Raw genomic sequence first — 27,624 nt, 5'->3', positions numbered from 1 at the left:
GAGAGATTGAAAGAGAGATTGAAAGAGAGATAAAGAAAGAGAGAGATTGAAAGAGATTGAAAGAGAGATAAAGAAAGAGAGATTGAAAGAGAGAGAGAGAGAGAGCTTGAAAGAGAGAGATTGAAAGAGATTGAAAGAGAGAATGAAAGAGAGATTGAAAGAGAGAATTTAAGAGATAATGAAAGAGATTGAAAGAGAGAATTTAAGAGATAATGAAAGAGATTGAAAGAGAGAGAAAGGGAGAGTAAAAGTAGCGTTGTGTTGCCACACGTGGCAATATTTTGAGAGCAGGGGAGGGAGTGGTGCACACACACACACACACACACACACACACACACACACACACACACACACACACACACACACACACACACACACACACACACACACACACACACACACACACACACACACACACACACACACTCTCATACACATACAGTGGGGCAAAAAAGTATTTAGTCAGCCACCAATTGTGCAAGTTCTCCCACTCAAAAAGATGAGAGAGGCCTGTAATTTTCATCATAGATACACTTCAACTATGACAGACAAAATGAGAAAAAAAATCCAGAAAATCACATTGTAGGATTTTTTATGAATTTATTTGCAAATTATGGTGGAAAATAAGTATTGAAGTGTACCTATGATGAAAATTACAGGCCTCTCTCATCTTTTTAAGTGGGAGAACTTGCACAATTGGTGGCTGACTAAATAATTGTGTAGATAAGAATCAGAATCAGGGTGAATAAATCAATAGAGGCCAGAGAAACATCGGGAGAAACATCGGGAGAAACATCAGGAAAATGGCATCACATCAGATATTCTGGATTCTGTGCAAGAATGAAGGCTACTGGCCACCTGCCAGGCTCCCTTTCCCATTGATCTCATCTTTCCTCTCGGATCCGCAGGACATAAAACAATATAGAGGTCAGATGGATACTGATTTTGAGACATGGCATGTAGCATTTTCATATTTCAGTGTACACTTTTCATATTTCAGTGTACACTTTTCATATTTCAGTGTACACTTTTCATATTTTAGTACACACGTTTCATATTCTTGTGTACACTTCATATTTTAGTACACACGTTTCATATTTCAGTGTACACTTTTCATATTTTAGTACACACGTTTCATATTCTTGTGTACACTTTTCATATTTTAGTACACACGTTTCATATTTCAGTGTACACTTTTCATATTTTAGTGTACACTTTTCATATTTTAGTGTACACTTTTCATATTTTAGTGTACACTTTTCATATTTTAGTACACACGTTTCATATTTCAGTGTACACTTTTCATATTTTAGTGTACACTTTTCATATTTTAGTGTACACGTTTCATATTTCAGTGTACACTTTTCATATTTTAGTTTCATATTTAGTGTACACTTAATTTAGTTACACACTTTCATATTTTAGTACACTTTTCATATTTATGTACACTTTTCATATTTTAGTACACATTCATATTCAGTACACTTCATATTTAGTGTACACTTTTCATATTTCAGTGTACACTTTTCATATTTCAGTGTACACTTTTCATATTTTAGTGTACACTGTTCATATTTTAGTACACACTTTTCATATTTTAGTGTACACTTTTCATATGAATTCCTGTTCTCTTTAGTAGATTTCCCACAAAAACAAACGTATCTCTGTGAAACGTCAATGGAGCACTGAATGTATACCAGCTTTTTATATCAAATCCTTCTACATTTAATATATCTTGTTATTCCAAATCCTTCTACATTTAATATATCTTGTTATTTCACATCCTTCTACATTTAATATATCTTGTTATTTCACATCCTTCTACATTTAATATATCTTGTTATTTCACATCCTTCTACATTTAATATATCTTGTTATTTCAAAGCCTTCTACATTTAATTCAGCTTGGTGTCATTGTAATTTAGCTTGTTGTGACCCACGGAAACAGCTTTGAAGACCACGGCCACAAAATGTAAAATCCTCAAAAGTTCTCAGGAGAAACCAACACCGTTATGGGCCCCGTGTGGCTCAGTTGGTAGAGCATGGCGCTTGCAACGCCAGGGTTGTGGGTTCGATTCCCACGGGGGGCCAGTACAAAAAAAAAGTATGAATGTATGTACTTGTAAGTCGCTCTGGATAAGAGCGTCTGCTAAATGACTTAAATGTTATGTCAACAGAGCTCAGTCCTTATTATCAGATGTATTCGTTTCTGAAATCTGACTTTTTGGATATAATGTTATTGATATGGTAGAGACTAACTAACTAACTAACTAACTAACCCCCCCTGAACGATTCAGAACATGAATAATCATATTTGTCTTGGTAAAATGTATTTTATAACATAAGGAAGTGAAAGCACGTTTTGACCCTGGACAGAGTGGGTGGATACCCTATAAACACACAAATGAAGTCCTTCAGTGTGTGTGTATGTGTATGTGTGTGTGTGTGTGTGTGCCGTGTGTGTGTGTGTGTTGTGTGTGTGTGTGTGTGTGGTGTGTGTGTGTGTGTGGTGTGTGTGTGTGTGTGTGTGTGTGGTGTGTGTGTATGTGTATGTGCTAACCAGACTCTTTGCTCTCCGGCGTTCCTCTCTGGTCGTCCAGTCGTAGGTCACTCAGCAGGTGTTCAGAATCTTCAGTGGTGTTCCAGACACCACCACATACCTACACACAGACCCCCACAGAGAAGAGTTACACACGCACACCCACCCACCCCACCCACCCAACCACCCACCCACCCACCCACCCACCCACCCACCCACACACAAACACACAACACACCACACACACACACACCACACACACACACACACACACACACACACCACACACACACACACACACACACACACACACACACACAACAAACATGAATGCACACACACCTGCCAGAAACACAGGAGGAACAGCAGGAGCAGTATTCCTCAGAGCTGCTACCTCTCCTGTCCTCTTCTTCCTCCTCACCCCCCCCTTCCTCATCAATGTAAGGTAGACTACTCCAGTCATCTTCATCCTCATCATCCTCATCATCAATGTAACGCAGGTAAGGGACGTTGAAGGTCGGGAGAGTACTACTACTACTACTACTACTACGGTCATCATCATCATCACCAGCCTCTTCATCTTCTGCCTCCACTAGTGTGACAGTTCTCTGATCCATCACAATTCCTCCAGACGACCCCCTCTCCCTAGCGCAACATGCCCGGCCAGGGCGCTCTGTCCTGCTACCCCTGACTGCCAAAAGGAGATGTACTGAGGCCTCCCCTCTCCCTGCCTAACACCAGAGGCACTCCCACAGCCCCCCCCCCCCACACACACATATACATACACACACACTCCCTTTATAAAGCACAAACACACCCTCTAGGCAGCAAACAGTCTTGCTTTCTCCCTTCAAGACAAGAAAACTATTCTCTCTCTCTTTCTCTTCCTCGCTCTCTCCCTGTCTCTGTCTCTCTCTCTCTGTCGCTCTCTCCGTCTCTGTCTCTCTCTCTCTCCCTGTCTCTCTCTCTCTGTCTCTCTCTCTCTTGCTCGCTCTCTCCCTGTCTCTGTCTCTCTCTCTGTCGCTCTCTCCGTCTCTGTCTCTCTCTCACACTCTCTTGCTCTCTGTCTCTCGCTCTCTGTCTCGCTCTCTCCCTGTCTCTGTCTCTGTCTCAGTTTGAGAGCGACAGAGGCAGGTTGAGAGTGATAGAGACAGTTTGAGAGTGACCGAGACAGGTTGACAGGTTGAGAGTGACAGAGGCAGGTTGAGAGTGACAGAGACAGGTTGAGAGTGACAGAGACAGGTTGAGAGTGACAGAGACAGGTTGAGAGTGACAGAGACAGGTTGAGAGGGACAGAGACCGGTTAAGAGGGACAGAGACAGGTTGAGATTGACAGAGACTGGTTGAGAGGGACAGAGACAGGTTGAGAGGCACAGAGACAGGTTGAGATTGACAGAGACAGATTGAGAGGGACAGAGACAGGTTGAGAGGGACAGAGACAGATTGAGAGGGACAGAGTAGGATACTGACCTCTTCTCCCCATCTTCTTCCCTGGCTCCTCCCCCTGATGGCGATGAGGCGGGGTTAGGTGATGATGTCACTGATGATGGCACTCTCTGTAGCACAAGGACATCCCGCCCCCTTTCCTTAAGACACACCCTCCCTACCACCTCTCCCTGAGAGAGATATAAAGAGACAGAGGTGATAAGAATTGTCCATGATGGTCCATTGGTATTGTATAGACAGAATGGTCCATTGGTATTGTATAGACAGAATGGTCCATTGGTATTGTATAGACAGAATGGTCCATTGGTATTGTATAGACAGAATGGTCCATTGGTATTGTATAGACAGAATGGTCCATTGGTATTGTATAGACAGAATGGTCCATTGGTATTGTATAGACAGAATGGTCCATTGATATTGTATAGACAGAATGGTCCATTGGTATTGTATAGACAGAATGGTACATTGGTATTGTATAGAGTATAGACAGAATGGTCAATTGGTATTGTATAGACAGAATGGTCCATTGGTATTGTATAGACAGAATGGTCCATTGGTATTGCTTAGACAGAATGGTCCATTGGTATTGTATTGACAGAATGGTCCATTGGTTGTATAGGACAGAATGGTCCATTGTATTGTATAGACATGAATGGTCATTGGTATTGTATAGACAGAATGGTTCATTGGTATTGTATAGACAGAATGGTCCATTGATATTGATAGACAGAATGGTACATTGGTATGTATAGACAGAATGCCTGGTATTGTAAAGACAGAATGGTCCATTGGTATTGTATAGACAGAATTGTCCATTGGTATTGTATACAGAATGGTCCATTGGTATGTATAGAGAATGGTCCATGGTATTGTATAGACAGAATGGTCATTGGTATTGTATAGACAGAATGGTCCATTGGTATTGTATAGACAGAATGGTCCATTGGTATTGTATAGACAGAATGGTCCATTGGTATTGTATAGACAGAATGGTACATTGGTATTGTATAGACAGAATGGTCCATTGGTATTGTATTGACAGAATGGTCCATTGGTATTGTATAGACAGAATGGTCCATTGGTATTGTATAGACAGAATGGTCCATTGGTATTGTATAGACAGAATGGTCCATTGGTATTGTATTGACAGAATGGTCCATTGGTATTGTATAGACAGAATGGTCCATTGGTATTGTATAGACAGAATGGTCCATTGGTATTGTATTGACAGAATGGTCCATTGGTATTGTATAGACAGAATGGTCATTGTATTGTATAGACAGAATGGTCCATTGGTATTGTATAGACAGAATGGTCCATTGGTATTGTATAGACAGAATGGTTCATTGGTATTGTATTGACAGAATGGTCCATTGGTATTGTATAGACAGAATGGTCCATTGGTATTGTATAGACAGAATGGTCCATTGGTATTGTATAGACAGAATGGTCCATTGGTATTGTATAGACCAGCTGGTACATTGTATTGTATATACGACAGATGGTTCATTGTATTGTATAGACAGAATGGTCCATTGGTATTGTATAGACAGAATGGTCCATTGGTTTGTAGAAGACAGATGCGTCCATTGGTATTGTATAGCAGAAGGTCCATGGTATGTAAGACGAATGTGTCCATTGGTATTGTATGACAGAATGGTCCATTGGTATTGTATAGGACAGAATGTCCATTGGTATGTATAGACAGAAATGGTCCAATGGTATTGTATAGACCGGAATGTTTCCGTCATGGTATTGTATAGACAGAAGGTCCATTGGTATTGTATAGACAGAATGGTCATGGTATTGTATAACGAATGGTCATTGGTATTGTATAGACAGAATGGACATTGGTATTTATAGACAGAATGGTCCATTGGTATTGTATAGACAGAATGGTCCATTGGTATTGTATAGGCAGAATGGTCCATTGGTATTGTATAGACAGAATGGTCCATTGGTATTGTATAGACAGAATGGTCCATTGGTATTGTATAGACAGAATGGTCCATTGGTATTGTATAGACAGAATGGTCCATTGGTATTGTATAGACAGAATGGTCCATTGGTATTGTATGGACAGAATGGTCCATGAGATGTGTATAGACAGACTGGTCCATTTGGGTATTGTTAACATTGGTTTATTAGGGCAGAAGGTCCATTGGTATTGTATAGACAGAATGGTCCATTGATATTGTATAGACAGAATGGTCCATTGGTATTGTATAGGCAGAATGGTCCATTGGTATTGTATAGACAGAATGGTACATTGATATTGTATAGACAGAATGGTCCATTGGTATTGTATAGACAGAATGGTCCATTGGTATTGTATAGACAGAATGGTCCATTGGTATTGTATAGACAGAATGGTCCATTGGTATTGTATAGACAGAATGGTCCATTGGTATTGTATAGACAGAATGGTCCATGTGGAGTGTTAGACAGAATGGTCCATTGGTATTGTATAGAGTATAGACAGAATGGTCCATTGATATTGTATAGACAGAATGGTCCATTGGTATTGTATAGACAGAATGGTCCATTGGTATTGTATAGAGTATAGACAGAATGGTCCATTGGTATTGTATAGAGTATAGACAGAAAATAGGTCATTTGTATTGTAAGACAGAATGGTCATTGGTATTGTTAGGTATAGACAGAATGGTCCATTGGTATTGTATAGACAGAATGGTCCATTGGTATTGTATAGAGTATAGACAGAATGGTCCATTGGTATTGTATAGACAGAATGGTCCATTGGTATTGTATAGAGTATAGACAGAATGGTCCATTGGTATTGTATAGACAGAATGGTCCATTGGTATTGTATAGAGTATAGACAGAATGGTCCATTGGTATTGTATAGAGTATAGACAGAATGGTCCATTGGTATTGTATAGAGTATAGACAGAATGGTCCATTGATATTGTATAGGCAGAATGGTCCATTGGTATTGTATAGACAGAATGGTCCATTGGTATTGTATAGACAGAATGGTCCATTGGTATTGTATAGAATGGTCCATTGGTATTGTATAGAGTATAGGCAGAATGGTCCATTGGTATTGCTTAGACAGAATGGTCCATTGGTATTGTATAGACAGAATGGTCCATTGGTATTGTATAGAGTATAGACAGAATGGTCCATTGGTATTGTATAGACAGAATGGTCCATTGATATTGTATAGACAGAATGGTCCATTGGTATTGTATAGACAGAATGGTCCATTGATATTGTATAGACAGAATTAGCGTGCCATTGGTATTGTATAGACCAGAATGTCCTTGTATTGTATAGACAGAATGGTCACATTGGTATTGTATAGACAGAATGGTCCATTGGTATTGTATAGACAGAATGGTCCATTGGTATTGTATAGACAGAATGGTCCATTGGTATTGTTAAGACAGAATGGTCCATTGGTATTGTATAGACAGAATGGTCCATTGGTATTGTATAGACAGAATGGTCCATTGGTATTGTATAGACAGAATGGTCCATTGGTATTGTATAGCAGAATGGTCCATTGTATGTATAGACAGAAATGGTCCAGTTGCGTCTTGTATAGACAGAATGGTCCATTGGTATTGTATAGCGAATGGTATTGGTATTGTATAGACAGAATGGTCCATTGGTATTGTATAGACAGAATGGTCCATTGGTATTGTATAGACAGAATGGTCCATTGGTATTGTATAGGCAGAATGGTCCATTGGTATTGTATAGGCAGAATGGTCCATTGGTATTGTATAGACAGAATGGTCCATTGGTATTGTATAGACAGAATGGTCCATTGGTATTGTATAGACAGAATGGTCCATTGGTATTGTATAGCAGAAGGGTGCATGGTATTGTATAGGCAGAATGGTCCATTGATATTGTATAGACAGAATGGTCCGTGATAGAATGCCTTGGTATGTACAGGCGAAGGTCCATTGTATGTATAGACAGAATGGTCCATTGATTATTGTATAGACATGAATTGTGACGTTCATTGGTATTGTATTGACAGAATGGCTACATTGGGTATTGTATAGAGTATAGTACAGAATGGGTCCATTGGTATGTATAGACAGAATGGTCCATTGGTATTGTAGTATAGACAGAATGGTCCAGATTGGTATAGCAGAATGGTCCATGGTATTGTATAGTGACAGAATGGTTTTACATTGATATGCTATAGACAGAATGGTCCATTGGTATTGTATAGAGTTAGGAACGAAGGTCCATTGGTATTGCTTCATTGCGATATGGCCATCCGTATGTAGACAGAATGGTACATTGAATATTGCCTTAGACAGACTTCCTCTCCTCTCCTGCGTTAGTGTGTGTATGTGTGTAAGTGTCCTACCGTGGTGTTCTCGTCGCTGGGTGTGGGTGTCTCCCGGGGGATGGCGTCCGGTGACTCTGGGCCACCCTGCTCTGCCACTACAACCATGTTAGATTGACAGCTGTCAGGACAAAGCCACAACTAAAACAAATATTTGATTTGCTGAAACTAAAGGAAATCTCACAGTGGCACAAACACACATAATACAGTAACTCACTGGCTTTGCGAGCCTTGCGGGCGAGAGCAACAGCCAGCTCATTCTGCACCTGCAGAGACAGACCATACACAATCAGTATGGCAGCTCATTTCAGACACACACACACACACACACACACACACACACACACACACACACACACACACACACACACACACACACACACACACACACACACACACACACACACACACACACACACACACACACACACACACAACTAACCGTGGAGGTGAGCCTATCTAATGCTTTCATCTGGAGAAAGCTGTCCCCACAGACATCTCTGTTTCCCTCTGAGTCCTCCTCAGACCTATAACACAAACACACACCATTAGTTTTTCCAGTCTTCTCTTCATGTCTCTCTACTGTCTCCACTGGCCTCTACTGTCTCCACTGGCCTCTACTGTCTCCACTGGCCTCTACAGTCTCAACGGGTCTCTACAGTCTCAACGGGTCTCTACTGTCTCCACTGGCCTCTACTGTCTCCACTGGCCTCTACTGTCTCCACTGGCCTCTACTGTCTCCACTGGCCTCTACTGTCTCCACTGGCCTCTACTGTCTCCACTGGCTCAACGGGTCTCTACAGGCTCAACGGGTCTCTACAGGCTCAACGGGTCTCTACGGTCTCCACAGTCTCTACTGGTCTCTACTGGCCTCTACTGTCTCAACTGGTCTCTACTGGTGTCTACTGTATCTACTGGTCTCTGCTGCTCTCTACTGCTCTCTACTGCTCTCTACTGGTCTCTACTGCTCTCTACTGGTCTCTACTGGTCTCTACTGGTCTCTACTGGTCTCCACAGTCTCTACTGGTCTCTACTGGTCTCTACTGGTCTCTACGGTCTCCACAGTCTCTACTGGTCTCTACTGGTCTCTACTGCTCTCTACTGGTCTCTACTGCTCTCTACTGCTCTCTACTGGTCTCTACTGGTCTCTACTGGTCTCCACAGTCTCTACTGGTCTCTACTGGTCTCCACAGTCTCTACTGGTCTCTACTGTCTCAACTGGTCTCTACTGTCTCAACTGGTCTCTACTGGTGTCTACTGGTCTCTACTGGCCTCTACTGCTCTCTACTGGCCTCTACTGGTCTCTACTGCTTGTCTTTTTGTCTTCCTAAAACAGGAAACAGCACCTCTTTCTCCCTCCCTGCCTCTGTGTGTGCTTTTTTTTATGTGTGTGTGTGCGTGTGTGTGTGTGTGTGTGTGTGTGTGTGTGTGTGTGTGTGTGTGTGTGTGTGTGTGTGTGTGTGTGTGTGTGTGTGTGTGAATAAACAGCACAGTGTTTTAGGGTAAACTAATCTCAGTGCCCTCAGGCCTCTGATGTAATGTGTTTTTTCTCTCTCTCTCTAACACACACACACACACACACACACACACACACACACACACACACACACACACACACACACACACACACACACACACACACACACACACACACACACACACACACACATACACACACACACACACACACACACAGGCTAATTTGTATATAATTTGAATTTTATCTGTGGCTTCAGTGCAATGGTTGCAGAGGAGGAAGTGTGTGTGAGAGAGTGATCTGATAAACCATGATGGATGCAGTAGCAGGACAGGTAGTGATAGCATCACACTCTCTCTCTTTTTTCCTCCCTCCATCCCTCCCTCCCACAATTTCTACTTCCTGACTACACAGAAGAGGACAAGGCTAGTGGAGAGGAAGGGGGAAGGGAGGATGGGGAGAAGAGGAAGGGGGAGGGGAAGAGAGGAAGGGGGAGGAGAGGGAGGGGAGGAGGGGAGAAGAGGAAGGGAGAGGAGAGGAGAGGAAGGGGAGGAGAGGAAGGACGGGGAGGAGGAGCGGAAAGGGGAGGGGAGGAAGGGGAGGAGAGGATGGGGGAGGAAAGGAAGGGGGAGGGGGAGAGAGGAAGGGGGAGGAGAGGAGCAGAGCGGAAGGGGGAGGAGAGGAGCGGAGCGGAAGGGGGAGGGGAGGAGAGGAAGGGGGAGAGGAGAGGAGGGGAGGAGGAGAGAGAGGGTAGAAAGGGGAGAGGGGAGGAGGGAGGAGGAGAGGAGAGGAAGGGGGAGGAAAGGAGAGGAAGGGGGAGGGGAGGAAGGGGAGTAGAGGATGGGGAGGGGAGGAAGGGGAGGATGGGGAGGAGATGAAGGGGGAGGGGAGGAGAGGAAGGGGGAGGGGAGGAGAGGAAGGGGGAGGAGAGGAAGGGGAGGAAGGGGAGGACGGGGGAGGAGGAGAGGAAGGAGAGGAAGGGGGAGGAGAGGAGAGGAAGGGGGAGGAGAGGAAGGAGGGAGGAGAGGAGAGGAAGGAGGGAGGAGAGGAAGGAGGGAGGAGAGGAGAGGAAGGAGAGGACGGAGGGAGGAGAGGAGAGGAAGGAGGGAGGAGAGGAAGGAGAGGAAGGGGACAAGGAGAGGAAGGAGAGGAAGGGGAGGAGAGGAGAGGAAGGGGAGGACGGGGTGGATGAGAGAGGAGGAGAGGAAGGAGAGGAAGGGGGAGGAGAGGAGAGGAAGGGGAGGACGGGGAGGAGGAGAGGAAGGAGAGGAAGGTGGAGGAGAGGAAGGGGAGGACGGGGGAGGAAGAGAGGAAGGAGAGGAAGGTGGAGGAGAGAAGAGGAAGGGGGAGGAGATAATTAGAATTTTATCTGTGGCTTCAGTGCAATGGTTGCAGAGGAGGAAGTGTGTGTGAGAGAGTGATCTGATAAACCATGATGGATGCAGTAGCAGGACAGGTAGTGATAGCATCACACTCTCTCTCTTTTCCTCCCTCCATCCCTCCCTCCCACAATTTCTACTTCCTGACTACACAGAAGAGGTCAAGGCTAGTGGAGGAGAGGAAGGGGGACGGGAGGATGGGGAGAAGAGGAAGGGGGAGGGGAAGAGAGAAAGGGGGAGGAGAGGAAGGGAGGGGAGGGGAGGGGGAGGGGAGAAGAAGAAGGGAGAGGAGAGGAAGGGAGAGGAAGGACGGGGGAGGAGGAGAGGAAAGGGGAGGGGAGGAAGGGGAGGAGAGGATGGGGGAGGAGAGGAGCGGAAGGCGGATGGGAGGAGAGGAAGGGGGAGGAGAGGAGAGGAAGGGGGAGGAGGAGAGGAAGGGGGAGGAGGAGAGGGGAGGAAGGGGAGTAGAGGATGGGGAGGAAGGGGAGGAAGGGGAGGATGGGGAGGAGAGGAAGGGGGAGGGGAAGAGAGGAAGGGGGGGAGAGGAGCGGAAGGGGGATGGGAGGAGAGGAAGGGGGAGGAAAGGAGAGGAAGGGGGAGGAGGAGAGGAAGGGGGAGGAGGAGAGGAAGGGGGAGAGAGGAAGGGGGGGAGAGGAAGGGGGGGGAGGAGCGGAAGGGGGATGGGAGGAGAGGAAGACGGAGGAGAGGAGAGGAAGGGAGAGGAGAGGAAGGGGGAGGAAAGTAGAGGAAGGGGGAGGGGAGGAAGGGGAGTAGAGGATGGGGAGGAAGGGGGGGATGGGGAGGAGAGGAAGGGGGAGGGGAAGAGGGGAATGGGGAGGAGAGGAAGGGGAGGGAGGGGAGGAGAGGAAGGGGAGGAGAGGAAGGGGAGGAGAGGAAGGGGAGGACGGGGGAGGAGAGGAAGGAGAGGAAGGGGAGGACGGGGGAGGAGAGGAAGGAGAGGAAAGTGGAGGAGAGGAGAGGAAGGGGAGGACGGGGGAGGAGAGGAGAGGAAGGGGGAGGAGAGAAAGGGGAGGACAGGGAAGGAGAGGAGAGGAAGGAGAGGAAGGTGGAGGAGAGGAAGGGGAGGAGAGGAAGAAGAGGAAGGGGAGTATGGGGAAGGAGAGGAGAGGAAGGAGAGGGAGGAGAGGAAGGGGAGGAGAGGAAGAAGAGGAGAGGAAGAAGAGGAGAGGAAGGGGAGGAGGAGAAGGGGGGGGCCTAGGGATCTATCTCCCCTTCCTCTCCTCCCCTTCCTCTTCTCCCCTCCCATTCCTCTTCTCCCCTCCCCTTCCTCTCCTCCCCTTCCTCTCCTCTCCTCCCCTCCCCTTCCTCTCCTCCCCCCCTTCCTCTCCTCCACTCCCCTTCCTCTTCTCCCATCCCTCCCACTTCACCCCTCTCCTCCCCTTCCTCTTCTCCCCTGTTTCCTCTCCTCCCCTTCCTCCCCTCCCCTTCCGCTCCTCCCCTCCCCTTCCTCCCCTCCCCTCCCTCTCCTCTCCTCCCCTTCCCTTCCTCTTCTCCCCTCCCTCTCCTCCCCTTCCTCTTCTCTCCTCCCCCTTCCTCTCCTCTCCTCCCCCTTCCTCTCCTCTCCTCCCCTCCCCTTCCTCTTCTCCCCTCCTCCCCTCCCCTTCCTCTTCTCCCCTCCCCTTCCTCTTCTCCCCTCCCCTTCCTCTTCTCTCTCGTCAGAAGTGATCAACTCTCTCTCTTTCTCTCTGTCCTCTCTTTCTCCCGTTCTCTCTCCTCTCCCCATTCTGTCCTCTCTCCTCTCTCTAAGTGACAGATTGAGTTAGGTAGCAGGCTCAGTTGGAATGCCACACAGACCAGTTAGAATTCTATCGGAGGGAACAGGAATTCTGTGTGACACTCAGAACGCCGGTATGCTCCCTCAACACGCTCCCAGCTCCCGCTATGAGAGAGTCTATTAGACAGTGTGTGTGTGTGTTTGTGTGTGTGTTTGTGTGTTTGTGAGTGTGTGTCAATGCCAGACTAAGGGATTAACAGTATGTGGAGAGATTAGAGATGAATCTTGTCAGTTGGAACACGGATTCTACTCATGTCCGTGTGTGTGTGTGTGTGTGTGTGTGTGGGTGTGTGTGTGTGTGTTCATGTGTGATGGTCATGTAAGACCCAGGCAACACTGGGTCACGTTCACACACACACACACACACACACACACACACACACACACACACACACACACACACACACACACACACACACACACACACACACACACACACACACACACACACACACACACACACACACACACACAATTACCCAGTTCTGAACTGGACGTATGGGACAAGCTGTAGGAGGAGCCTAACAGCCTCTGGCCACGCCTCCTTCTCCAGGCCGCAGAACTCGCAGGCTGCAGACTCACACTCCTCAAAGCTGAACTGGTAGTAGGAGTTAGAGTCCCCGAACACCACGCGCTGGTCCACTGAAAAACACACACAGATAAGACTGGTCCACTGAAACACACACACAGATAGGACTGGTCCACTGAAAAACACACACAGATAAGACTGGTCCACTGAAAAACACACACACAGATAGGACTGGTCCACTGAAAAACACACACACAGATAAGACTGGTCCACTGAAAAACACACACAGATAAGACTGGTCCACTGAAAAACACACACACAGATAAGACTGGTCCACTGAAAAACACACACAGATAAGACTGGTCCACTGAAAAACACACACACAGATAGGACTGGTCCACTGAAAAACACACACACAGATAGGACTGGTCCACTGAAAAACACACACACAGATAAGACTGGTCCACTGAAAAACACACACAGATAAGACTGGTCCACTGAGACACACACAGATAGACTGGTCCACTGAAACACACACACAGATAGACTGGTCCACTGAAAAACACACACAGACAGATAGACTGGTCCACTGAAACACACACAGATAGACTGGTCCACTGAAACACACACACACACAGATAGACTGGTCCACTGAAATACACACAGATAGACTGGCCCACTGAAACACACACACACAGATAGACTGGTCCACTGAAACACACACACACAGATAGACTGGTCCACTGAAACACACACAGATAGACTGGTCCACTGAAACACACACACACAGATAGACTGGTCCACTGAAACACACACACACACAGACTGGTCCACTGACACACACACACACACACACACACACACACACACACACACACACACACACACACACACACACACACACAGAAACGCACACATACAGATAGACTCTGATCACATGACAATGTAAAACAGTCAGGCAGCTGAATCTGGGAAGGCAAACATTACGTACTGTATAAGAATGTGTGTGTGTGTGTTTGTGTGCGTGTGTGTGTCAGGGGAGAACGACTGCCCCCTATGATTGAAGCCACAGCAGTTCAAGGCCGACCGAGGTACTGCAGGCAATGTTAGCAGAAAACAGGATAGAATCCCCCATTATAGTAAATAGAAAAATAGCAATCTTATCTTAAACCCATAACCATGTGTGTGAGGTGTATACTGAAGTCTCAAAGCAGATGTGTTTAAGACTACACTGTGACCCTGATTTAGCCCATTGCAGACTGTGACCCTGATTTAGCCCATTGCAGTAAAAGGTTAACCAATTTAATTTGGCTTCAATGCCCTATTGTGTCTTCACATAGGAACGAATGGTGTCATGTGATCGATGGCTTTGTCCATTCATATATACAGTCACTGGCGTAGCTAACACCCTCCCCCCAACCCCCAGAGGTGGAGCCCCCCCAGATAGCATATGAATACGCCATAAGCCATTAATTAGAATTTTTGGGAAATACAGGAAATTAGCTTAAAATCTGCACAATTTTCACTCAGCACATGGCAGAATGTGTAGAATAGCAGAACATTAGCTCAGGGATTCTTGTCCGGCAGGGAAAACTTTTTTTTATAGCTGAAAACGATGATTTTGTTGCCTTATTTGAGCTTATTTGAATTTACATTTAGGGTAAATTTATCAGGAATATATTTTGTTTTGAGGAATTATATAAATACAGTATTATTAATTTCAATGTTGGCGCTATGCCTGGAAATGCAGTGTCTGAAGCAAAGGATCCACAATTATTATGTGATTATTATTATTTGACCATGCTGGTCATTTATGAACATTTGAACATCTTGGCCATGTTCTGTTATAATCTCCACCCGGCACAGCCAGAAGAGGACTGGCCACCCCTCATAGCCTGGTTCCTCTCTAGGTTTCTTCCTAGGTTTTGGCCTTTCTAGGGAGTTTTTCCTAGCCACCGTGCTTCTACACCTGCATTGCTTGCTGTTTGGGGTTTTAGGCTGGGTTTCTGTACAGCACTTTGAGATATCAGCTGATGTAAGAAGGGCTATATAAATTGATTTGAATTCAAACTCTGCAACAACATACAAAATCCAATTAGTTGCATTTCCTGAAGAAAAAAAAACCTGGGGTTGTTCCTTTACATGCTGTGATAGCTGACACTTTGGTCTATCAAAATATATATTTTAAAAATGTGTTAATATTAAGACAAATATTTGTGGAAAAAAAGTTGAGATTGTCTCGTCTTTCAAGAATCCCTGAGCTCAAAAACAGCAACATTTTCTCTCAGCCTCCTGGCAAATTGTGTAAAATAGCATGAGATTAGCTATAAAACTGCAAATGTTTCTGTCTGCCCCAGGCCAAAAATATATAATTCCCACCCTGCACGAAACTGCGCTACGTCACCGGTGTGTACTCACCAGACAGCAGGATGCCCAGCTCCAGTAAGACTTGCCAGACGCGCACGGCCATGCTCCGACAGCGCACGTACACACACTGCTCACACAGCCACTGAACAAGGTCTACACCCACGTAACTACGCCTGGAAACACACAGCATCAATACACACACATGAACACACACATCGATGTGTCCTTAGATGGCAATTAGTGTTCAGCGGGGCACTCTGTTGGAATGGATCACTCAGCAATGGATGCCGTATGTCACCATGGCAACTTCAGGTTGAAATAAAGTTCTATATTTTTCACATAACCGTGCCAATCCGAACCGTACTGCGCTGGCTTTAACATTTTCCTTTCAGAATTGTCAGCATGGTTCCAGGCTTCCAGCAACTGTGAAGTGAACTCAAGCACCCGAGTATAGAGCGTTGCCATGGTGACACCCAGAACCTGCACTAGGCTACAACGGCGGACAGACATGTTCAGTTTTAGAACTAGACATAATTGAACGGCAGCAACACACACACACTCCTAGAGGGGATTAAGCCCAGGTTGAACCGGCTCACGTGACCGGGAGAAGCCGTGTGAGTGAAGAGTGCCTTTCTCAAATGGAAAGTCATCTGCGCCGCTCTGTCATGTTGTCAACAAGGCGCATCGATTAGAAATATACAACATCTCTTTTCCATAAAATATATATCTTCGATATTCATTGGAAATGCAGATGAAGCATTTTTATCAAAAGCAAACACTTTTGCATGTGAAAACAGAATCCGACTCATTCCTCCACGTGTTGAACCTACGCCCCTTTTGTTTTGAGCCGACTTTGCCGTCGGCCCGAATGGGGCACCCGGCTCACGTCTGGGAGGCATACCGGTTCCAAAACTACTGCAATTAATTCACAACCGGTGCAAAGCCCGCTAGCTTAATCAAATCTCGTCATAAACTCTCTCTCTCTCTCTCAGATTTTCGCTCTCTCTCTCTCTCTCTCTCTCTCTCTCAGAGTTAACAAACACACACAGAGTCACCTTATGATCCTGGCGAGGTGAATCTTGTCTTTAGCAGGGTAGGGCCCATTAGACAGGAACGCATTCCTCACCGCACGCCCTGCACATGGGAAACTCTGGGAGCAGGACTGACACAAACACCAGTCAAATAACATATCAACTCAGCAAAAAAAAGAAAAGTCCCTTTTTCTGGACCCCGTCTCTCAAAGATAATTTGTAAAAATCCAAATAACTTACAGACGGTAGGCAATTGAGGTCACAGTTATGAAAACTTAGGACACTAAAGAGGCCCTTCTACTGACTCTGAAAAACACCAAAAGAAAGATGCCCAGGGTCCCTGCTCATCTGCGTGAACGTGCCTTAGGCATGCTGCAAGGAGGCATGAGGGCTGCAGATGTGGCCAGGGCAATAAATTGCAATGTCCGTACTGTGAGAGGCCTTAGACAGCTGATCGTCCTCACAGTGGCAGACCACGTGTAACCTGCACAGGATCGGTACATCCGAACATCATACCTGTGAGACAGGTACAGGATGGCAACAACTGCCCGAGTTACACCAGGAACGCACAATTCCTCCATCAGTGCTCAATAGGCTGAGAGAGGCTGGACTGAGGGCTTGTAGGCCTGTTGTAAGGCAGGTCCTCACCAGACACCACCGGCAACAACGTTACATTTGGGCACAAACCCACCGTTGCTGGACCAGACAGGACTGGCAAAAAGTGCTCTTCACTGACACAGTTTTGTCTCACCAGGGGTGATGGTCGGATTCGCATTTATCGTCGAAGGAATGAGCGTTACACCGAGGTCTGTACTCTGGAGCGGGATCGATTTGGAGGTGGAGGGTCCGTCATGGTCTGGGGCGGTGTGTCACAGCATCATCGGACTGAGCTTGTTGTCATTGCAGGCAATCTCAATGCTGTGCGTTACAGGAAAGACATCCTCCTCCCTCATGTGGTACCCTTCCTGCAGGCTCATCCTGACATGACCCTCCAGCATGACAATGACACCAGCCATACTGCTTGATCTGTGCGTGATTTCCTGCAAGACAGGAATGTCAGTGTTCTGCCATGGCCAGCGAAGGGCCCGGATCTCAATCCCATTGAGCACTTCTGGGACCTGTTGGATCGGAGGGTGAGGGCTAGGGCCATTCCCCCCAGAAATGTCTGGGAACTTGCAGGTGCCTTGGTGGAAGAGTGGGGTAACATCTCACAGCAAGAACTGGCAAATCTGGTGCAGTCCATGAGGAGGAGATGCACTGCAGTACTTAATGCAGCTGGTGGCCACACCAGATACTGACTTACTTTTGATTTTGACCCCCCCTTTTGTTCAGGGACACATTATTCCATTTCTGTTAGTCACATGTCTGTGGAACTTGTTCAGTTTATGTCTCAGCTGTTGAATCTTGTTATGTTCATACAAATATTTACACATGTTAAGTTTGCTAAAAATAGTGAGACAGTGAGACAGTGAGAGGACGTTTCTTTTTTTGCTGAATCAAGAGCACCAAAATGTAACGTTTTTACATAATGTAAGTATTTGACCAATATGTACAGTGCATTCGTTAAGTATTCAGACCCCTTCGCTTTTTCCACATTTTGTTACGTTACAGCCTTCTTCTAAAATGGATAAAATAAATACAATTCTTCATCAATTTACACACAATACCCCATAATGACATCACAATACCCCATAATGACATCACAATACCCCATAATGATAAAGTGAAAAATAAAAAACAGAAATACCTTATTTACATAATTATTCATACCCTTTTCTATTAGACTCGAAATTGAGCTCAGGTGCATCCTGTTTCCATTGATCAGCCTTGAGATGTTTCTACATCTTGATTGGAATCCACCTGTGATAAATGCAATTGATTGGACATGATTTGGAAAGGCACACACCTGTCTATATAAGGTCCCAAAGTTGACAGTGCATGTCAGAGCAAAAACCAAGCCATGAGGTTGAAGGAATTGTCCGTAGAGCTCCAAGACAGGATTGTGTCGAGGCACAGATCTGGTTAAGGGTACCAAAAATGTTTTGCAGCATTGACAGTCCCCAAGAACACAGTGTCCTCCATCAATCTTAAATTGAAGATGATTGGAACCGCCAAGACTCTTCCTAGAGCTGGCCGCCCGGCCAAACTGAGCAGGGCCTTAGTCAGGGAGGTGACTAAAAACCCGATGGTCACTCTGACAGAGATCCAGAGTTCTTTAACAAAGTACTGAGTAGAGGATCTGAGTACTTATGTAAATGTGATATTTCCATTGTTTATTTTTATACATTTGCAAAAATTCCTAAAAACCTGTTTTCGTTTTGTCATTATGGGGTATTGTGTGTAGATTGAAGAGGGAAACAGACTATTTAATCCATTGTAGAATAAGGGTGTAATGTAATAAAATGTGGAAAAAGTCAAGTGGCCTGAATACTTTCCTAAAGCACTGTATATGATTAAGATGTCAAGCTACCTCTGTATGATGAAAAAAACACTATTTATTTGCCGACATAACATCACCTGTGTGTGTGTGTGTGTGTGTGTGTGTGTGTGTGTGTGTGTGTGTGTGTGTGTGTGTCTGTGATTACCTTGTGAACAGTAGGGCTTGTGCTGGGTCCAGGGATGGTATCAGGTGACTGCTGCCAAGACAAAATCAGAACACACTGTCAGAACACAGTATTAACACGCTAAGGACGGTTATTCTAATATCCAAATGGACGTTACTATTCCATTGCTTGGAAGAGTATGCATTTTTTTGAAGAAATAAATTAGACTCGTTTCAGGAAACTAGGCATTTATCGCGCGTCACTACTTCACAGGAGAGCCGTTTGAACGTAAACTATTTTTTAAATATATATATTTTTTGGGGGGCCAGAAATGGAACATGTGAACTATCATTTGCCTTAATAACAAACGTGTATGCCATCTGTAAATACTAATAAAATTGTTAAATTACAAGTTAGAAGTTAGAATTAGAATTACAAGCCTAGTTGGTTTATCCATGGAAAAAGTCAGCAACCTTCCCGCTAGTCATGATTGGCTGAGATAATGAGTGGGCTGGGCATGCCAAGAGATGAGTTCGGATTGGTCTGCCATGTAGCTTGCTTCTGTCTATAACATGAGCTGGTCTGTATGTGTAGATAATCCTTTCTAATGCGGCTTTTTTAAAAGATATCACGTAGTAGAACTGCATAAGTGTTGCTCTCCACTTTCTGGAGGACCGAGTTTTGAAATCGGTCGAATTATAGTAGTAGCTAAGCTAATGGTAGCTAAGGAGATGGAGAAAATTCTGGCATTTGATTGCAAATATGCAGACAAAGTCAAAATGAGAACACACAGAAGGCTGTTGTATAAAACACCTGTCTCCGGATTACATCTTCAAACTAAGGGCAACAATGGCATCCGTGACAGAGAAGGAGAAGCGTCCACCCATGTATACGGGTAAGAGAGTCTAGCTGGCTACATTTTCAGATATAACACATTTCTAATTTTGTCAGGAAGTTGTCTTCATTGCTAGTTATGGCCTAATATTTGCTAGCTAACATTGAACCAAACTACCTGCAGATTCATGCAAAGTAACAGGATTATGGTTCATTGTCACTGCGACAATTGTCGATAGAAGTAGCTGGTAAATTCGGTCTGGCTATTTACTGCAATTTCAGAGCACTCTCATCTGAGTGTGTCAGAGCGCAGAATAAATGACGAATTTGCAAACGCTAAACACCTGTTGAATATGGCCAGTGTCAGTAAACATTGGCAAAAAAGCATAATTCAATTGTTGCCAGCAGCACAGTTACAGTCACCAACGCTCTGGATAACATGAAAACAGCCTAACCAGCTCTGCTAAGGCGAGTCAAATGGTCAGCGTGAGCTGTTCTCCCATTTGTGTCTGGAAGTAGCTAGCCAACGTTAACCAGTTAGCTTGGGTGCTCGACTGCTTTTGTTAGGTCAGAATGCTCTGATTAACCTGTTAGTGTGTAGGGGGTGCTATTTTCACTTTGGGAAAAAATCGTGCCCAATTTAAACGGCCTCGTACTCTATTCTAGATCGTACAATATGCATATTATTATTACTATTGGATAGAAAACACTCTCAAGTTTCTAAAACTGTTTGAATTATATCTGTGAGTAAAACAGAACTCATTTTGCAGCAAACTTCCAGACAGGAAGTGAAAAATCTGAAAACGATGCTCTGTTCCAGGGCCTGCCTATTCAATTGTCTAATTTCTATGGATTTGCATGCACTGCATACGCCTTCCACTAGATGTCAACAGGCAGTGGAAGGTGGAATGGGGTGTCTAGCTTGATCTGAGGTCGAACAAGAGCTCTTGGAATGACGTGACCACAATTTCCTTGCTCTACCTAGGCGCGGGAAGGACATCAGCATTGGCTTCTGAAAAGCGTTCGGTATAGACGGCTAATATCTCCGGCTTTGTTTTTATTTGATACATATTAGAAAAACATCATAAAGTAGGTTTTTTCAACCGAGTTTCATCAGTTTATTTAACGTTTAATGGGTCTTTTGGAGTTTTCCGTTCTATGCGTCGAGAGGAGATGGACATCTTCGCGCCACATGGCTAGCTAAGGTTGCTAATTCGACAGGAGAGAAGGACATTCTAAAACCAAACAACGATTTATTCTGGACAAAGGACTCCTTGTACAAGATTCTGATGGAAGCTCATCAAAAGTAAGAACAATTTATGATGTTATTTCGTATTTCTGTGGAAAATGTTTAGTCCTATTCTCCGCACTTTTTGCGGGCGCTGTCTCGCTATAACGTAAGCTGTTTGTTATGGTAAAGTTAATTTAAAAAATCTAACACGGTGGTTGCATTAAGAACTAGTGTATCTTTCATTTGCTATCCAACATGTATTTTTTAGTAAAGTTTATGATGAGTTATTTGGTCAGATTAGGTGAATGTCAGAAATATATCCGGACATTCTGGGAAAAAGTTGCTACATTTTCACAATGTATAACCACGGTTTTCAGCTCTAAATATGCACATTTTCGAACAAAACATAAATGTTTTGTGTAACATGATGTTATAAGACTGTCATCTGATGAAGTTGGTCAAGGTTAGTGATTTATTTTATATTTATTGCTGGTTTTTGCGAATGCTATCTTTGCGGTGAATGAATGCGGTTGTGTGTTTGGCTATTGTGGTAAGCTAATATAATGCTATATTGTGTTTTCGCTGTAAAACACTTAAAAAATCGGAAATATTGGCTGGATTCACAAGATGTTTATCTTTCATTTGCTGTACACCATGTATTTTTCATAAATGTTTTATGATGAGTATTTAGGTATTTCACGTTGCTCTCTGTAATTAGTCTGGCTGCTTCGGTGCTATTTGTGATTGTAGCTGCAATGTAAAACTATGATTTATACCTCAAATATGCAAATTTTTCGAACAAAACATAAATGTATTGTGTAACATGTTATAAGACTGTCATCTGATGAAGTTGTTTCTTGGTTAGTGACTGACTATATCTATATTTTGTCGGTTTTTTGAAAGCTACCTATGCGGTGGATAAATAGCGTTGTGTGTTTGGCTATTGTGGTGAGCTAACATAAATATATATTGTGTTTTCGCTGTAAAACATTTTAAAAATCGGACATGTTGGCTGGATTCACAAGATGTTTATCTTTCATTTGCTGTATTGGACTTGTTAATGTGTGGAAGTTAAATATTTCAAAAAAATATTTTTTGAATTTCGCGCTCTGCGAAGGCAGCGGAATGTTGTGGGTGTTCCGCTAGCGGAACCCCGGGGCGAGAAAGGTTAACCCTACTTTTCGGCCAGAGCATGCTCCAGATTAAATTTACGAACACACCCGTAGTATAAACCAGCCTTTAGTCTTGAAATCTTTGGTTGTTTAGTACATAGCCTCACATGTGAATGCTTAAAGAGATGGATGGGGCTAAACCTTAAAAGGGTGTGAATGATGCTGAATGGGTGTAGACAAAGAACAAGCTCTCCAGTAGGTACCAAAACATTCAAGGGCCATTTTCTCAAAAGTGAGGTTACATGTTTATCAACTATCAAAGCAGAATTACTTTCCCATTGTTCCTCAACTGTAGTGTACGATATACATTTTCTTGCTATGAGTCTCTACTTTTAACCAATGTAAAAAACACAATTTCAAATTTTGCTACATAAGACTGAATGGAGCCGGTCGGTCGCAAATAGGCTTTTTTGTGTGTGTGAAAAGGCTTTGAATTATTATAATTATTATTATAATTATGTGACATTGCTAAATAGCCTACAAGGATGGACCATTACATTCTCAATTTTGATAAAACAGTTTTATGACCATTTTTATGAGTGCACCCCATAAAAAAGACACGTTTCACATCTGTAGCTTGTTGTTATTGTCTGTCAATCATACCAGTAGCTTGTTGTTATTGTCTGTCAATCATACCTGTAGCGTGTTGTTATTGTCTGTCAATCATACCTGCGCTACAGTCTACAGTCTAAGGCTTCATGTGTAGAAAATTAAGTGGGAGATTTCTAATCAATGCAAAAATGGAATTACAATTACGGAATTAAGTTGGCTAAATGAGAAGGAGTAGGCTACAATGATCAACCAACAGGTAGGCTGTTTAATATGAATGGTGTTGTTGACTTGGACTGAAATAGGTGCCGGTACTCATTTTGGGATCTGGTGCTGTTATATTTGGGTGCAGGAGCTCCACAATACTTTTGAGCTAATATTCTATAAGAGGAACAGGAGCTCAAGCAGTAGAACATTTGAGGATCCGGAACTCAGCTCTGGTGACCTCCTGCCCAAGACAAGATGGCTACTGTAGCTAGCTAGTTTCTTTACATCGATTTGATGCAGTGAAGACAAACACTACCAGATGGTATGATCGATAACCTATGGCAGTAACAAGATTGTCTAACAAGCCTGAGTCGGTTTGGCTACTTCTCTTTGCTTCTTTGCCACACACACCAGCCACTGCTCCTCCCTCGCCCCTCACCCCTGCTCCTCCCTCGCCCCTGCTCCTCCCTCGCCCCTCACCCCTGCTCCTCCCTCGCCCCTCGCCCCTGCTCCTCCCTCGCCCCTGCTCCTCCCTCGCCCCTCACCCGCCCGTCCAAACAGAGCGCAGCCAAACATACTGTGGGACAGCACACCAGCCCCTGCTCCTCCCTCGCCCCTCGCCCCTGCTCCTCCCTCGCCCCTCACCCGCCCGTCCAAACAGAGCGCAGCCAAACATACTGTGGGACAGCACACCAGCCCCTGCTCCTCCCTCGCCCCTCACCTCTGCTCCTTCCTCGCCCCTCACCCCTGCTCCTCCCTCGCCCCTCACCCGCCCGTCCAAACATACTCTGTGGGACAGCACACCAGCTCCCTGCGCGAACAAGTCTCCATTAAAGTTTCACATAAATATTTTTTCCTTAAAACACATACGTGAAAAAATATAATGATATTATTTTAATTGTGAAATAATTGAAAATGTCCATGCCTAACACACACACACACACACACACACACACACACACACACACACACACACACACACACACACACACACACACACACACACACACACACACACACACACACACACACACACACACACACACACACACACACACACACACACAGTGTTTGGGTTAGAAAAGAAGTAGAGCACCATACTCTCTCTCTCATGCTGTTGCTGTCAGTAGTGGCCTCAGGCTCAAAGAGAGAGAAAGAGAGAGACACTGCACACAAAATGAGGTGGAAACTGAGCTGCACTTCCTAACCTCCTGCCAAATGTATGACCATATTAGAGACACATATTTCCCTCAGATTACACAGACCCACAAAGAATTCGAAAACAAATCCAATATTGATAAACTCCCATATCTACTGGGTGAAATTCCACAGTGTGTCATCACAGCAGCAAGATTTGTGACCTGTTGCCACAAGAAAAGGGCAACCAGTGAAGAACAAACACCATTGTAAATACAACCCATATGTATGATTTATTTGGTTTCCCTTTTGTACTTTAACTATTGGCACATCGTTACAACACTGTATATAGACAATATGACATTTACATTTTTTTTTTTGCAGTGTAATGTTTACTGTTAATTTTTATTGTTTATTTATTATCTACTTCACTTGCTTTGGCAATGTTAACATATGTTTCCCATGCCAATAAAGCCCTTAAATTGAATTGAATTGAGAGAGAGAGCAAGAGACATTCTACTGTTTGCTGATGATCTGGTGCTTCTGTCCCCAACCAAGGAGGGCCTACAGCAGCACCTAGATCTTCTGCACAGATTCTGACAGACCTGGGACCTGACATACCTGGGCCCTGACAGACCTGGGCCCTGACAGACCTGTGACCTGACGGTGAATATCAGTAAGACAAAACTAATGGTCTTCTAAAAAAGGTCCAGTTGCCAGGACAACAAATACAAATTCCATCTAGACACCGTTGCCCTAGAGCACACAAAAAACTATACATACCTTTGCCTAAACATCAGCACCACAGTTAACTTCCACAAAGCTGTGAACAATCTGAGAGACAAGGCAAGAACGGCCTTCTATGCCATCAAAAGGAAGATACAATTCGACATACCAATTAGGATCTAGCTAAAAATACTTGAATCGGTTATAGAACCCATTGCCCTTTATGGCTGCGAGGTCTGGGGTCCACTCACAAACCAAGAATTCACAAAATGGGACAAACACCAAATTGAGACTGCATGCAGAATTCTGCAAAAATATCCTCAGTGTACAACGTAAAACACCAAATAATGCATGCAGAGCAGAATTAGGCCGATACCCGCTAATTATCAAAATCCAGAAAAGAGCCGTTAAATTCTACAACCACCTAAAAGGAAGTGATTCCCAAACCTTCCATAACAAAGCCATCACCTACAGAGAGATGAACCTTGAGAAGAGTCTCCTAAGCAAGCTGGTCCTGGGGCTCTGTTCACAAACACAAACAGACCCCACAGAGCCCCAGGACAGCAACACAATTAGACCCAACCAAATCATGAGAAAACAAAAAGATAATTATTTGACACATTAGAAAGAATTTACAAAAAAACTGTGCAAACTAGAATGCTATTTGGCCCTAAACTGAGAGTAAACAGTGGCAGAACCACACTGACCACTGTGACTGACCCAAACTTAAGGAAATCTTTGACTATGTACAGACTCAGTGAGCATAGCCTTGCTATTGAGAAAGGTCACCGAAGGTAGACCTGGCTCTCAACGGAAGACAGGCTATGTGCACACTGCCCACAAAATGAGGTGGAAACTGAGCTGCACTTCCTAACCTGCCAAATGTATGACCATATTAGAGACACATACAGTGGCAAAAAAAATGTGAACCCTTTGGAATTACTTGGATTTCTGCATAAATTGGTTATCAAATTTGATCTGATCTTCATCTAAGTCACAACATAGTGTGCTTCAACTAATGACACACAAATGATTGTATTGTTCTTGTCAATATTGAATACATAATTTAAACATTCACAGTGTAGGTTGGGGAAAGTATGTGAACCCCTAGTCTAATGACTTCTCCAAAACCTAATTGGAGGCAAGAGTCAGCTAACCTGGAGTCCAATCAATGAGAAGAGATTGGAGATGTTGGTTAGAGCTGCCTTGCTCTATAAAAACACTCACAAAATTTGAGTTTGCTATTCACAAGAAGCATTGCCTGATGTGAACCATGCCTCGAACAAAATATATCTCAGAAGACCTAAGATTAAGAATTGTTGACTTGCATAAAGCTGGAAAGGTTTACAAAAGTATCTCTAAAAGCCTTGATGTTCATCAGTCCACGGTAAGACAAATTGTCTATAAATGGAGAAAGTTCAGCACTGTTGCTACTCTCCCTAGGAGTGCCCATCCTGCAAAGATGACTGCGAAGAGCACAGCACAGAATGCTCAATGAGGTTAAGAGGAATTCTAGAGTGTCAGCTAAAGACTTACAGAAATCTCTGGAACATGCTAACATCTCTGTTGATGAGTCTACGATACGTAAAAAACTAAACAAGAACGGTATTCATGGGAGGACACCACGGAAGAAGCCACTTCTGTCCAAAGAAAACATTGCTGTACGTCTGAAGTTCGCAAAAGTGCACCTGGATGTTCCACAGCGCTACTGGCAAAATATTCTGTGGACAGATTAAACTACAGTTGAGTTGTTTGGAAGGAACACACAACACTATGTGTTGAGACAAAAAGGCACAGCACACCAACATCAAAACCTCATCCTCACTGTAAAGTATGGTGGAGGGAGCATCATGGTTTAGGGCTGCTTTGCTGCCTCAGGGCCTGGACAGCTTGCTATCATCGATGGAAAAATTAATTCCCAAGTTTATCAAGACATTTTGCTGGAGAATGTAAGGCTATCTGTCTGCCAATTGAAGCTCAACAGAAGTTGAGTGACGCAACAGGACAAAGACTCAAAACACAGAAGTAAATCAACAACAGAATGGCTTCAACAGAAGAAAATATGCCATCTGGTCAGAGTCCTGACCTCAACCCGATTTTTAAAAGTAGAAGCTCGAATTGTTTGGCTACAGACCTGGATAGTAAGACAGAACTCTGCAGGCTATCTCTGCAGTAGATTGCAACACCGCCCCCTTTGGCAGTTCTATCTTGTCGGGAAGATGTTATAGTTAGGGAAGGACATTTCAGGGTTTTTGGTGGTCTTCCTAAGCCAGGATTCAGACACGGCTAGGACATCCGGGTTGGCAGAGTGTGCTAAAGCAGTGAATAA

At 44.3% G+C, this 27,624-nt stretch overlaps 1 non-coding gene and 1 pseudogene across 1 annotated transcript; one reads left to right on the top strand and one right to left on the bottom strand.

Annotated features, from left to right (window-relative positions):
• The window catches only part of LOC120041035, a 74,224-nt pseudogene that overhangs the window by 22,474 nt on the left and 24,126 nt on the right, over nucleotides 1–27,624 (bottom strand).
• Nucleotides 2,016–2,091, top strand: trnaa-ugc. The gene has a single exon. It is a non-coding gene; the product is annotated as a tRNA-Ala (tRNA).

This window comes from Salvelinus namaycush, unplaced genomic scaffold, assembly GCF_016432855.1.
Source record: "Salvelinus namaycush isolate Seneca unplaced genomic scaffold, SaNama_1.0 Scaffold40, whole genome shotgun sequence".
Lineage (NCBI taxonomy): Eukaryota > Metazoa > Chordata > Actinopteri > Salmoniformes > Salmonidae > Salvelinus > Salvelinus namaycush.
Note: the sequence above shows the minus strand (reverse complement) of the source record. Positions and strands in the feature narration are given on the sequence as shown.